This window comes from Balaenoptera musculus, chromosome 12, assembly GCF_009873245.2.
Source record: "Balaenoptera musculus isolate JJ_BM4_2016_0621 chromosome 12, mBalMus1.pri.v3, whole genome shotgun sequence".
Taxonomy (NCBI): domain Eukaryota; kingdom Metazoa; phylum Chordata; class Mammalia; order Artiodactyla; family Balaenopteridae; genus Balaenoptera; species Balaenoptera musculus.
Genome location: NC_045796.1, coordinates 21270640 through 21283375, shown reverse-complemented (window position 1 = coordinate 21283375; position 12736 = coordinate 21270640). Strand labels below are relative to the sequence as shown.

Below are 12736 nucleotides of genomic sequence, written 5' to 3'. Positions count from 1 at the left end.
TCCCTCGCTCGCTCCCTGAGAGGGGTGAGGTGGTCCCTTAAACGGGTGAGGGTAGGGCCAGATGCATGCGTTGGGCCGTAAGGGTGACTTAGGTGGTCTGCCCACCCCCTTGGCGGTGCTGTGTGCAGGGGTCATGCGCAGTACCCTGCTTTTGCTCCTGACTCCTCAGAAGTAGCAGTTGGGTTTTTGGTCTTTTCGTATCTTGTTGTTCATAATCTGCCCCAGCTGCGCATGTACGCAGTTATTTTTAGTTCCTTATAGTTTCTTTGTATCCTGTTCCTCAAGGAGATGTTGGTCCAGGTGTAAGCACTGCAGCAAAGGGTCCCAGGTCCCAGGTGCCAGCCTGTCTCAATAATACTCTGAAAATCTATGATACGGCCATATTTCTTCACTGTTGAGATATGGAGGGGGTTTAAAAGTAACCTGGAAGTTGAAGAGTTTAACTGATGTTGAAATAATAGGGTGTTAGGATGAAATTAGGAAGTGAGAGATTTCTGGTAAAGCGAAAGTGAAGAGTCTATCAAAGACAAGACACACCGGAGGAGAAGGCAGCGTCAGGGTTCCACGCAATCATTTGTATATTTATTTAAACACAGAAAGACAGCAAGTGCACCCTCAGGAGATAGGCTCACTTAGGGGAAGAAAGATAAATGATGAGAAATCACGCCAATAATGGGGAATCAGTCAAGGAAGCAACCTTTGCGGAATACTGTAGAACCCTTCATCCACGCTACGCTACACATACTGTGTGAGCCCTTAGGAAACGTTTCCTCAGAAACCTACGGTGAAAACAGGGCCATTAAAACCCGAGCATGCCTCACAATCACCCAATTCTGAGACACAGATTCAGGAAGTTGGGGTGGGGCCTGAGAATTTGCATTTCCAACAAGCTCCCAGGTGATCCGGATGCTTTGAGAACCACTGGCATATATTTCAAGACGTGTTAATTATCCCATACCTCAGGCAGATTGGAGGTAGATAGTTTCTGGCTAGCTATGGCTCATAACGGTCTCGAAGGGCAGTTTCCTTCAAACCTATCCTTCTGACATCTTTGGGTGTTAGCTCCTTATCCATTGGCTTGTCCCCTTGTAGTCACAGGATGCTAACACAGCTCCAAGAACTTCATTTCACACCAGCTCATTGAAGGCAGGAAGAAAAAGGGAAGGAATAGCACAAGCTTTCACTTCCCAAGACTCCTTTTTTTTTTTTTAATTCTTTCTCAGAAGCCCCAGCCAACTTTCCTTATCTCTCATTAGCCAGAACTGGATCACTGGCCCACTCTCCCCCTTATCCCTGCCCCAGGCCAATTACTTGCAAAAGGCCAATAATAATTCACCCCCTGGGGCAGGGGGCGGAGTCTACCTTTCTCGAAACCAAACCGGGAACGGCTGTGGCAAAAGCAACGAACACCGACTATCACAGGAGCTCACCTCCAGCCAAGCACCCTGCTAGATACTTTACATATACTTTTTTCACTTAATGGTCATATTTCTCTGAGGTAGGTGTTATTATTCCCACTTTACAGATGAGGAAACTGAGACTTGAAGACTTTAAGTATATTGCCTCACGGCTTGGAAAAAATCAGAATTTGAACTAGATCTATTGACTCCTCAGCCTAAATAACATCTTTACATTATGACATCCTGCTGCCTCTTGTTTCCTCTGTAGAAAAAATCATTGTTGTCATAACAACAACCCTTAATTATGGACAAAAAGACTAATTTATATGCTGCTTAATATATAGGAAATGTGTATTCTACATTTCATGAGATTTGAGACAAAAATTTAAATTCTATAACTTAGAAAATTATGTCACTAAAAATAATATGTTATCACATACCTTTACTGTTATCCTAATGTTATCACATACCTTAATTATTATAATAAATAAGATCAGGCAGAGTTATAAGGATGCTTCTGCAGTCTAATTTGGAACTTCCTAAGTTTTGTACACTCATATTTACAGGTAAGTATAACTTAATACTCATTTCACTTTACAATTCTGTGTGTGGTGGGAAGGTAGGGTTTATGCTGGGCCTTGGAGGAGAGCTGGGCAGATAGAATCAGGAGGAGAGAGACAGAAAATGGCTTAGCATCTCTAAGGGCCAAGGGGTCCCAATTCAGTATAACTGGAATGACATGGGTTGTGGAAAGGGGTTATGCATTCTACTTTATTCACTTCTGTATTGTTTGAACTTCATACAACTTTCACAGTTTGAATGTCTTTTAGTAAAGATACTCTCATTGTGAAAAGATAAAGAGAGAGAAAAGTAGAAGCCACACAGCAGAGGATTCTGGGGAAAAGTGAAAGTAAATGAGTGGACTTGGAAAGTTTGGGCAACTCCATTCAAGAATTTGGAAACAAATGGAAGAAGGAAAGTTCAATGTTAGCAAAAGGGTCAGCAGGGTCTTTGTTTGTTTGTTTGTTTTGGGCTATCATGAATTGATTAAAGTGCAACAAATGTCTGTGTGTGTGTGTGTGTGTGTGTAAGTTTTCATTTCTCTGGGATAAATGCTCATGAGTGCAATTGCTGGGTCCTATGGTAGTTGTATGTTTGTTTCTTTTAAGAAATGCCAAATTTTGTGCAGAGTGGTCATACCATTTTACACTCCTACCAATCATGTAAAAGTGATCTAGTTTGTCCCCCATTATCTTAGGCAATTGGTGTTGCCATCAGCAGGGTCTTTTAAGATACATGTATGGAAACAAAATATATGCCTGTGAATACATTGTCAAAGCTAGAGATACTAACTCTGGCTAGTTTGTCTATTAGTTACCTATAGCTGCATAAAAATAACACAAAAATATTTACCTTATGTAGTTTCTGAGGGTCAGGAAATCAGGGTTTCGCTAGGTGGTTCTGATTCAGGGTCTCTCAAGAGGTTGTAGTCAAGATATTGGCCAGGGCTATAGTCATCCGAAGGCTTGACTGGGCTGAGACCTCAGTTCCTTGCTGGCTGCTGTTCCCCACATGGGCCCCTGAAAAGGCTGTTCCGGACATGGCAGCTGGTTTCCTCCAGAGGGAATCATCCGACAGAGAGAAACCAAGTTGATAGCAGTAGTGCCTTTTGATGACCTACTCTCCGAGGTTGCATACTGTCTCTTCTGTTTTATTCTACTCCTTAGAAACAAGATCCAGCCCACATTGAAGGAGAAGGGAATTAGGCTCTATGTCTTGAAGGGAGGAGTATCAGAGCAGTTATAGACATATTTTTTAAACCACCATAGAATGCATAAAGAATATCATGGCTTAAACAAACACACGCACACAGTGAAAAATAGTTTAAATAGAGGGAAACATTTCCCCATAAGAAGTATGTCAAATGCAATTTCCCGAACATGAAGCCATTCCAATGTTATAAAATCTATCTTAATATTGTCATTTGCTCTCTAATATCGTCAGTTATAACAAGTGTCATTGCACCGTGCCTTTCACACTTTGTCCTGACATTCAAGTGGATATTTGTCATGCCTTGCAGTCGCCAGCATCTTTTGAACACTCTTCTGACGTTTGGGGAACTTCCTCCATGTTGAGGCCTGCTTCCTAAGGCACAAGCCAGAACTTAGCCTCCGAGATGGAGATGGTGAGTTAGTGGGTGGTGATCCTGTGTCATCATCACACAAATGTCTCTAGACCCTGGCAAGAGTCCAAGTTCCCCTTCTTCTCTCAGCAGGGCAGGGCCAGGCGGGAGGAAATGCTCTATCCCTGTTCTTGACTGCACGCTCCTGGAGGGCCAGGCCTCACGTTCAGCGGGAGGGATAGTGTTAAGGCCGGAATGTAGACACAGGCCACTGATCCCTCACTATGTTAAGTGGCAAAGCGGGTAGGGGACAATTTCATCCACTACTATCCGGGGGAGCTCCCTCAGGGGCGGTCATGTTCTTGACTGGAACTCAGAGAACCAGGGCAGCAGGCTGGGCGAAGGCCTCCACAGGTCAGGGCAGTGTTCCCAGGGATCACAGGCATCCAGGAGGTGGCAGGGCAATGGGTTTCTCACAGTGTGACCCAGTGGGTGAGGAGCCAGTTGGTGACGTGAATGCGTACAGTCTCCTGGATGACGTAAGTTCTCGGTCAAAGCTGCCTGCACTGTCTCAACAAGGGCGTGGCTGCCGGATGGTGGCTCAGTCCCCAGGCCCCCTGACGCTCCAGAACACAGAAGCCTTGGCTCTGTGGTGGCTTCCAGATCCTGTGTGGTGGAGAATGGAGCGAAAGCCCTGGAAAAGGAAGTCAACTGAGAGGACGAACTGAAATCTCTTGTGCACAGGCAGGAAGGAGGGCACTGCAGAACAGTTAAGATACGAGAACATAAACATCTACGTGCAAAGGAGGGTCTGGGAACAGAGAGGAGGTCCCCGGCACTGCGTCTGAAGCGTGCCCGAAGCCAGTCGGGAGGGCGAATGGTGCCGCGCTCCCTGCACGTGGCGCCGCAGTATAGACACAGGTCGCTACAACACTCCCTGCCCGTGTGACTTGTTGATAAGAAAAGCGGCCCATAGGGACGGGCGTCCAAGAACTCTGCTGCTGCCCATGCAACTCATTCCTTGAAGTTTATTCTCCCTGGAATGAAACAAACCAAAAAACAAACTAAACGCCACTCTCTGGGCTCCGTCTCAGCACCGCCACCAGTCCCGGGCGCCTCCTAAAACGTGCTGCTAGGAATCCAGAGGTTTACGAGCGTGTTTGTTTCCCGCGCCCGCGCACCTCGAAACCGAAAGTAGAGTGGCTGGGCCCGAGTTCCGCCTAAGCGAGCGGAGGGTCGCCGCCGCCGCCGCCGAAAGCGCGCCGAGCTCGGCTGCAGTTGCCCTGCCGGCCGCGGCGGGCCAGGGGCAACAGTGAGCTGCGGCGGCGGAAAAAGGAGGCTCCGGCTGCCAGGCAGCTCTGTCTCGGGCTGGGAAAACTAAGGGAGCGGCGGCGAAGGGCCCTCGGCCTTTTCAAGGGCGGGCGCGAGGAGGACGGTGGAGTACGACTTGTAGGAAGAGCGAAGAGAAGATTGTGCGCCTGCACCAGGATGGCCGAGTGGTTAAGGCGTTGGACTTAAGATCCAATGGACATATGTCCGCGTGGGTTCGAACCCCACTCCTGGTAGACAGTTTTCCTCTTCTCTCATTAAAAAATTAATTTATTTTTAAAATGTAAATATCACCGAGCACACGATGTCTTGGACTCAGGAATTCTGTCTCCTGGCTGAGAGAGGCGCAAGCCCGACAACACGCGGCCCCGCCTCCCACAGGCCAGAGGCGACTCAGCGAGCGGGCTGGGCGTGGGGCGCGGGCGCTGTCCCCCGGGCCGGGAGGGGGTGGGGTGGGGTGGGGTGGGGTCGGCGTCGCTGCAGGTCAACGGCTTCGCGGGGCTCAGGTGGGGTTGGGACTCCGGCGGCAGCCCGCGCCGCGGGGATCAGTTCCCTTGCTTGCAGGGAGGCAGCCAGCTGGGCAGGAAGGGCGCTAGTGATACAGCATCGTAGTTAGAAAAGTGCCTGTGCAGAAAAGTCAAAAGTTCATCTCTACTTTTTCCTAGTTTTTCGCCAAAATTAACTGTATGCACACAATTCTTCCGTTAAATCCATGAAGGCCGAGACAGTATGCATCATAGCTACAAAATGGACTAATTGGTAATCGGCTAAGAATTTTAAAATACGAATGGCGCGGTCTGCTTTTTGTTTTTGTTTTTTAAATACTTTTAAAAAGTGAAAGTAATCTAAAATCTAGAGGGGGGGACGCTACAAGTACAGTGGAAAGAATTTTTTTGTTTTTCAAATCATTTGAGGGTAAGGTACCAAATAGATACTCCAGTACAACCGTTAAAATCAAGGAATTAATGTTGATAATTTACTACCATCTAATCCCCAGGCCCCATTTAATCACCAGTGGTCCTTTAAAGTAAAAGTCTCCTGTTCAGAATAATGCATTGCATTTACTTGTCACATTGCCTTAAGCTTCTGCAATCTAGCACGATTCCTGTCTCTCCTGACTTTCATGATCTTGAAACTTCTGAAGATGACAGGCTTGTCATTTTGTAGAACATCCGTTTGTCAGTTTGGGTTTGTCTAATGTTTCCTCTTGATTAGATTCAGGTTATGCTTATAAATAAAGCAGGGCTATCCTGGAAGTGACACTGTGTTTGCATTGTAGTCTCTCAGGTGGCATGGTTTTGGTCTGTCCTGTTACTGATCTTAAGTTGGTTCACTTGATAAGGCTTTTCTGCCAGTTTTCTCCACTATAGTTAACCCTTTGTGATGAATGCATATTTTGAGGGGAAGTGCTTTGAAGTTATGTAAATATCCCATTACTCATCAAACTTTCCATTTTATTCAATTATTATGGAATAAGTTCTGTAAGTATGCGCCCATGGTGTCCTATTTTAATTAATGGTTACAATCCATTTTATAATTATTACTTCTCATGCTGAAAGTGTCCCAGATTTGGTCAGTGGGAGTCTATTCAAGGCTGACTTTTGACATGTCTTCATCATTTTTTAGCACTTCCTTACTTCCTAGTCCAAGATATTCCATGCTTACCTTGTACTCCTCCTGATCCGGACAATGTAGAATCAGACATTTTGAAAAGAACCCCAGTCTCCTTTAGTGGAGAATGCTAGTTAGAAAGCAAGATCTCAGTACTAGGTGTGCTCATTGGTTTTGATGTGTTACTGTTCCCAGGCCCTCTCAGTGGACAGAATCAAGGAGTGTATGTGTCTGTGTGTGTGTCCACACCTATATTTATCTATATATATATATCTATTTAGATTTGGGAGTTCCTACCAATACTCTAATTCTGATCCAACACTATAAATTTTGTTCTAGTTTTTCTATCCATATTTGTAATTCCCAGAATTGCCCCCCGTCCCCTGCCCCAGTGTAACATCTACCTTGCTTGGGCCCATCTAATGGATTTAGAATTGAATTGTTCAAGAAGAAGGGAAGAGGAAAAGAGAGAGTGTCTAAACCGTTTAGAAATAAGCATCCTGCCAGCACTGAGAACTGGCTATGAGTCAATCGCTGTTAGACATTTGAGATGTGCAGATAAATAAGCCAGCCTCTCCTTCAAGGAGCTTAGATGGTGAGAGACAGAGATTTTAGTAAACCACATGTATAATGAGAAAATATAAATTATGCCCAAGGTGCTAAAGGAGAAGTTCCAAATGCCCTAACTCTTTCCCAGAAAGTCAGCTTTAGTTGAGAACTGAAGGAAGAGGAGTAAGGTTCAGGGAGAGGCAGGGAAGAGAGGGAGAAGGATACAGGTGGGGGGAAACATCTTGAAACCATGCTAAGTATGGTGCCTGGAGTCCACTGAAGGATCCAAAACAAGAAGCAACGTGATTAGTGTTACATTTGAAAGTATATCTATTGATGTAGAAACTCGGTTGGTCCGTATATGCTCAGGACAGGGGGACATGTTGAATTGACAGAAAATATTTTTTAGGGGAAAATTGTTTAATTCAGTCAACAGCCAGTTAGACTGAGCTCAGTCTATGTCTCTCTTCCTCCTTAAAAGCTGAGCAAGGGGAAGAACAATATTGACTTGAAGCTTTCCCAGTCTGAACGCAGGGGCTTTTGCTAATTTATTTGTATTAATATGTTCAAGTGCAAATACGGAACAATACTTCCAAGAATAGGCAGAGTAGTTAGATTTTTACTTTGTTCCTTTAAAACTATATTATAAATCAAGCTTCTAGTCAGTAATAACCAGCTACTGTGCTATAACAGAGATGGTAAAAGACCAGCTAGTATTCTTCTTGTGCTTGTTAAAATTCTGACACACAGATCACTGAGATGCCACAAAGAGGGGTGAAATGATGTCTGAAAGCTGCTGATCTGGAAACAAGAAAATCTATCAGATGGATCCTAGGACACCGAATCACAAGTTTTTGATTGATCAATATGTATGGCCTATTTAACTGCAATCCTCACGTGCCAGTTTAGATGGAATCTTTTGCTTTACTGTATCTTTCTCTATAAAGTGTTCTATCATTGATTTCCTCTGACTAGCAGGATTCTGTAAGTGAATTTCAATTTAGTGCAACAAATTTTAAGAATATGATTCAGTTTACGAAGTACATATCACAAGGTCACTCAGTAGGAAGAACCCAGGCTTTGGGGTCAGACAGACTTATCAACTTTCCCAGGTTATCAGCCTTCTTTCTTCATTTGCAAATAGGAAAATAAAATTTACCTCCACAAAGTGGTTGTGAGGCTGTAATACTCTTCTCACAAAAGTGGGTGTTTCGTAACTGAGTTCCCTTCCCTTTTCTGGAGCCATCATTTGTGGGAAGTACAGTAGAACTACACTGTGCAAGTAGGAAGAAATCTTACCTTGCATGTATAGACCACTTTGCAGTTTTCCAAAACACTTTTACATTCGTATCCTCCTTTGACAGATAATATCATACACCCAAACCCATTGTACCTAGGTGGTAGGTACAATTAGGCACAATTTTCCTTAATAAATTTAAAGAGTAATGTTTTCTTTCATCCAAAATTACATAGAGCTAGAGGATATCAGTAGTTCTTAAAAATGGAAACCCTGTCCTAAAATGTAGCAGAATTTTTCCTTTTCCTTGAGAAGTAGACCTGTTACATTAGACCCTTTTTTTTTCATTCTTAAAATATTTTGAATTTAAATTTGAATCATTTGTAGGTATACCACCACTAAGCTTAGAATGATTTTCCAATGATTATTTTAAAAATAATAAATTAAGTCCCTAAGTTGATCTATAAATAAGAGTGTGGATTTATAAGCATATTTTAAGTTATTCAAAATGGATTTTTTTCTATTGGACTTCACGCAGAACTCTGTAGGAAAAGTATTGCCAATACATTTAAATAGTGACACCTACTGGTTAAATTGAGGCAAATTTGTTTGTTAAATTCTGTCTGCCTTATTCTGACTGTAAAATCCGGATAGTTATTCCACAGTCACTGTGTTTAGGAGCACATTAAGGCTATGTGTAATCCAGCCAGTAAATTGACCTTTGTTTTCTCTCTTTCAGTCATTAATGATAAATCTGCCATTGAAAAGAATCTCAAATCACTGACAGCACTTGCGTGAGCTGTTATTTTAATTGTATGAATAGGGCTTTTATCTCATCATAGCCATCTTCTCTGTTTCTTTCAATATAATATATTTTACTCAAACTCCAAAACTCACTATGAAGTTGAAGAGAAATAGAGATTTGGATTAGTCATCAGCTTTACAGAAGTCATGTCCAATTTTAGAAATCCTGAACAAGAAGCTTTCTTTGTCCTTAGTAGCAAGTTGGAATTTGGAGATCTTAATTATTCCCTTTGTTTCACATTTTGCTTTTAAATACACTTGCAGCTATTTAATGAACAAATTAATTGCATGTCACACATTTGCTAATTGTTCAAATGATATAAATGATAATGCCCCAAGTTTTAATGAGTGTGTTCAGTTACAAAGATGCCATGTAAGAATCAGGAACATAATTCCAGGTCCCTTGCATCCACTCTATTACTGGATGGAGACCATTGTGAACCACCGGGTTCATTTGTGAACCACCTGGTTTTACTTTTATCCACACAGGTTTTGATGTCTCTCAACAACTTGTCAGAGTGCTTGGCAGAGAAGCAATGATTGCACTGGGTCCTTACTGAAGTGAGATGGAAACTGCCTAGCAGAGTGTCTCTGTACATTGTATGCGCTATATAAATACTTGTTGAATAAATGAACAACGTTGAAGTCCACTGAGTATATTTCACAGTTCATTCTATTTATTGTACACACACATTAATCTTCACTTAGGATATGTGTTTTAAAATGTACTCAGGATTTGTTTTAATCAGGTATGGTAAGACACTCAGATACAGAAATGACTGTCATGAAGGAAGAATTTTTTTATACTCACAGATTCCCTGGAAACAAGAGCCACGGCACACCATGCAGGGCCACATAGGGAAGAATTAGGGTCAGTCAGGAGGCAGAGGGAGCAAGAAGAAAGCATGGGCAAGAATTTTTATTGTGGTTTTCACAGGAAGGAATGGGCAAAGCAGGGTAAACAGTCTTAGGATTGGCTACTTTGAATAATTTCAGCAGGCTCTGGAGTATAGGGGCTGCCCTGAGTATTCTGGTATTTCTAGGAATTATCTAACCCTGGGAGAAGCAGTCCCTCCCTGGTCAGCAAGGCCCCAGATGCCAGAGCATCAAGAATACAGAAAGTAAGAAAGTATAATTAGTATGGTATGGGTTCAGGCATGCTCACACATTTTTTTCCCTTCTCTTCCTCTTTCTTCAGCTAAGGTAGACCTTACTCATTAGGAGAATCAAGATTCAGAAGCCCAAAGAGACAAACACTTAAGTAGTTTTTGAATCATTTCTATCTGGATAAACTATATAATATACCTGTGCAATTCAAGTCTCAAATTTATCTTTGGGTTTAGGTTGTATTTTCCGTCATTTTATTCATTACTGTAGTGTAATGAGGCTAGCAGTTACTGAATAAGGTAACTTTTAAAATTGCATTGGAAAGATGGATTACTAAAAAGAGTGTTGCCTATTCATCTCAATTCCACAATCTCCTTTAAATATAAACATAGGAGTATGTATATTTGTGAAATATGCAGTGTAGGTCCTAAGTGGCAACATAGAACTGTGATTAGGAGTCAGATGGCCCAAGTTTTTTTTTTTTAATATATAAGTTTCAGGTGTACACCATTATAATTATAACATAATTTGACGTATGTATGCACTATGAAGTGATCCCCACCACGTGTGTAGTTACCATCCATCACCATACAGTTGACCCCCTTCATCCATTTAGCCCACTGCCCCCCATGCCCCTTCCTCTCCGGTAACCCTAATCTGACCTCTGTATCTATGAGTTTGTCTTTGTTTTATTTTGTTTGTTTGTTTTGTTTTTTGATTCCACATATATGTGAAATCATACAGTATTTGTCTTTCTTCTGACATTTCATTTAGCATAATGCCTCCAAGGTCCATCCATGTTGTTGCAAAGGGTAGAATTTTGTTCTTTTTTTAATGGCTGAATAATATTCCATTGTATATATTGTATATATAGATAAAGATATAGATATAGATATAGATACCATAGCTTTTTTATTCATGCATCATTGGAAACTTAGGTTGTTTCCATATCTTGGCTATTGTAAAAATTGCTGCAATGAACATACGGTTGCATATATCTTTTTCTTGTTTTCTTTTTTGCATATATCTTTTTGAATTAGTGTTTTTGTGTTCTTTGGATAAATACCCAGATGTGGAATTGCTGGGTCATATGATAGTTCTATTTTTAATTTTTTGAGGAATCTCCATGCTGTTTTCCATAGTGCCTGCAGCAATTTATAGTTCCACCAACAGTGTACAAGGGTTCTCTTTTCTCCACATCCTCTCCAACATTTGCTATTTCTTATCTTTTCTATAATACCCATTCTAACAGGTGTGAGGTGATTTCTCAATGTGGTTTTGATTTTCATTTCCCTAGCAATTAGTGATGTTGAGCATCTTTTCATGTGCCTGTTGGCTATCTGTATGTCTTCTTTGGGAAAAATGTCTATTCAGATCCTCTGCCCATTTTAAAATCAAGTTTGTTGTTGTTGTTGTTGTTGAGCTATATGAGTTCTTTATATATTTTGGATATTAACCCTTTATTAGATCTATGATTTGCAAATATTTTCTCCCATTCAGTAGGTTGCCTTTTCATTTTGATAATGGTTTCCTTTGCTGTGCAGAAGCATTTTAGTTTGATGTAGTCCCATTTGTTTATTTTTGCTTTTGTTTCCCTTGCCTTTGGAATCAGATCCAGATGTTTTATTACTGTTTCATTCTCCTTACTAGTAATTGGTCAGTTCAGATTTTCTATTTCTTCATAATTCAGTCTTGGAAGATTCTATATTTCTTGGAATTTATCCATGTCTTCTAGGTTGTTCAATTTGCTGCTGTATAGTTGTTCATAGCAGTCTCTTATGATCCTTTGTATTTCTGTTGTATCAATTGTAACTTCTCTTTCATTTCTGATTTTATTTGTCTGAGTCCTCTCTCTCTTTCTTGGTAAGTCTAGCTAAAGGTTTGTCGATTTTGTTTACCTTTTCAAAGAACTACCTCTCAGTTTCACTGATCTTCCCTGTGATTTTCTTAGTCTCTATTTATTTCTGCTCTGATCTTTATTATTTCCTTCCTTCAACTAATTTTGGGCTTTGTTTGTTCTTCTTTTCTAGTTTCTTTAGGTGTAAAGTTAGATTGTTTATTTGGGGTTTTTATTGTTTCTTGAGGTAAGCCTATATTGCTATGAACTTCTCTTTTAGAATTGCTTTTGCTGCATCCTGTAGATTTTGGTATGTCATTTTTCTGTTTTCATTTGTCTTCAGGTATTTTTTAATTTCTCCTTTGATTTCTTCAATGACCCATTAGATGTTCAGTAGCATGTTGTTTAATATCCATGGTTTCATGGTTTTTCCCATTTTTTTCTTGTGTTTGACTTCTAGTTTTGTACCATAGTAGTTGGAGAAGATGCTTGATATGATTTCAATCTTCTTGAATGTATTGAGGTTTATTTTTTGGCCTAACATATGATCTATCTTGGAGAATGTTCCATGTGCACTTGAGAAGAATGTATGTCTGCTGCTTTTGGATGGAATGTTCTGTACATATCTATTAAGTTCTTCTGATCTAATGTGTTATTTAAGTCTGAGCTTTCCTTATTGATTTTCTGTCTAGTTGAACTATCCATTGATGTAAGTGGAGTGTTAAAGTTCCATACCTTTG

General features: G+C 41.2%; 1 non-coding gene and 1 pseudogene across 1 annotated transcript; one reads left to right on the top strand and one right to left on the bottom strand.

Annotated features, from left to right (window-relative positions):
* Positions 1 to 4742: 4742 nt before the first annotated feature.
* Positions 4743 to 12736, bottom strand: part of LOC118905461 — a 37645-nt pseudogene continuing 29651 nt past the window's right edge.
* TRNAL-UAA lies at positions 5005 to 5087 on the top strand. The gene has a single exon. It is a non-coding gene; the product is annotated as a tRNA-Leu (tRNA).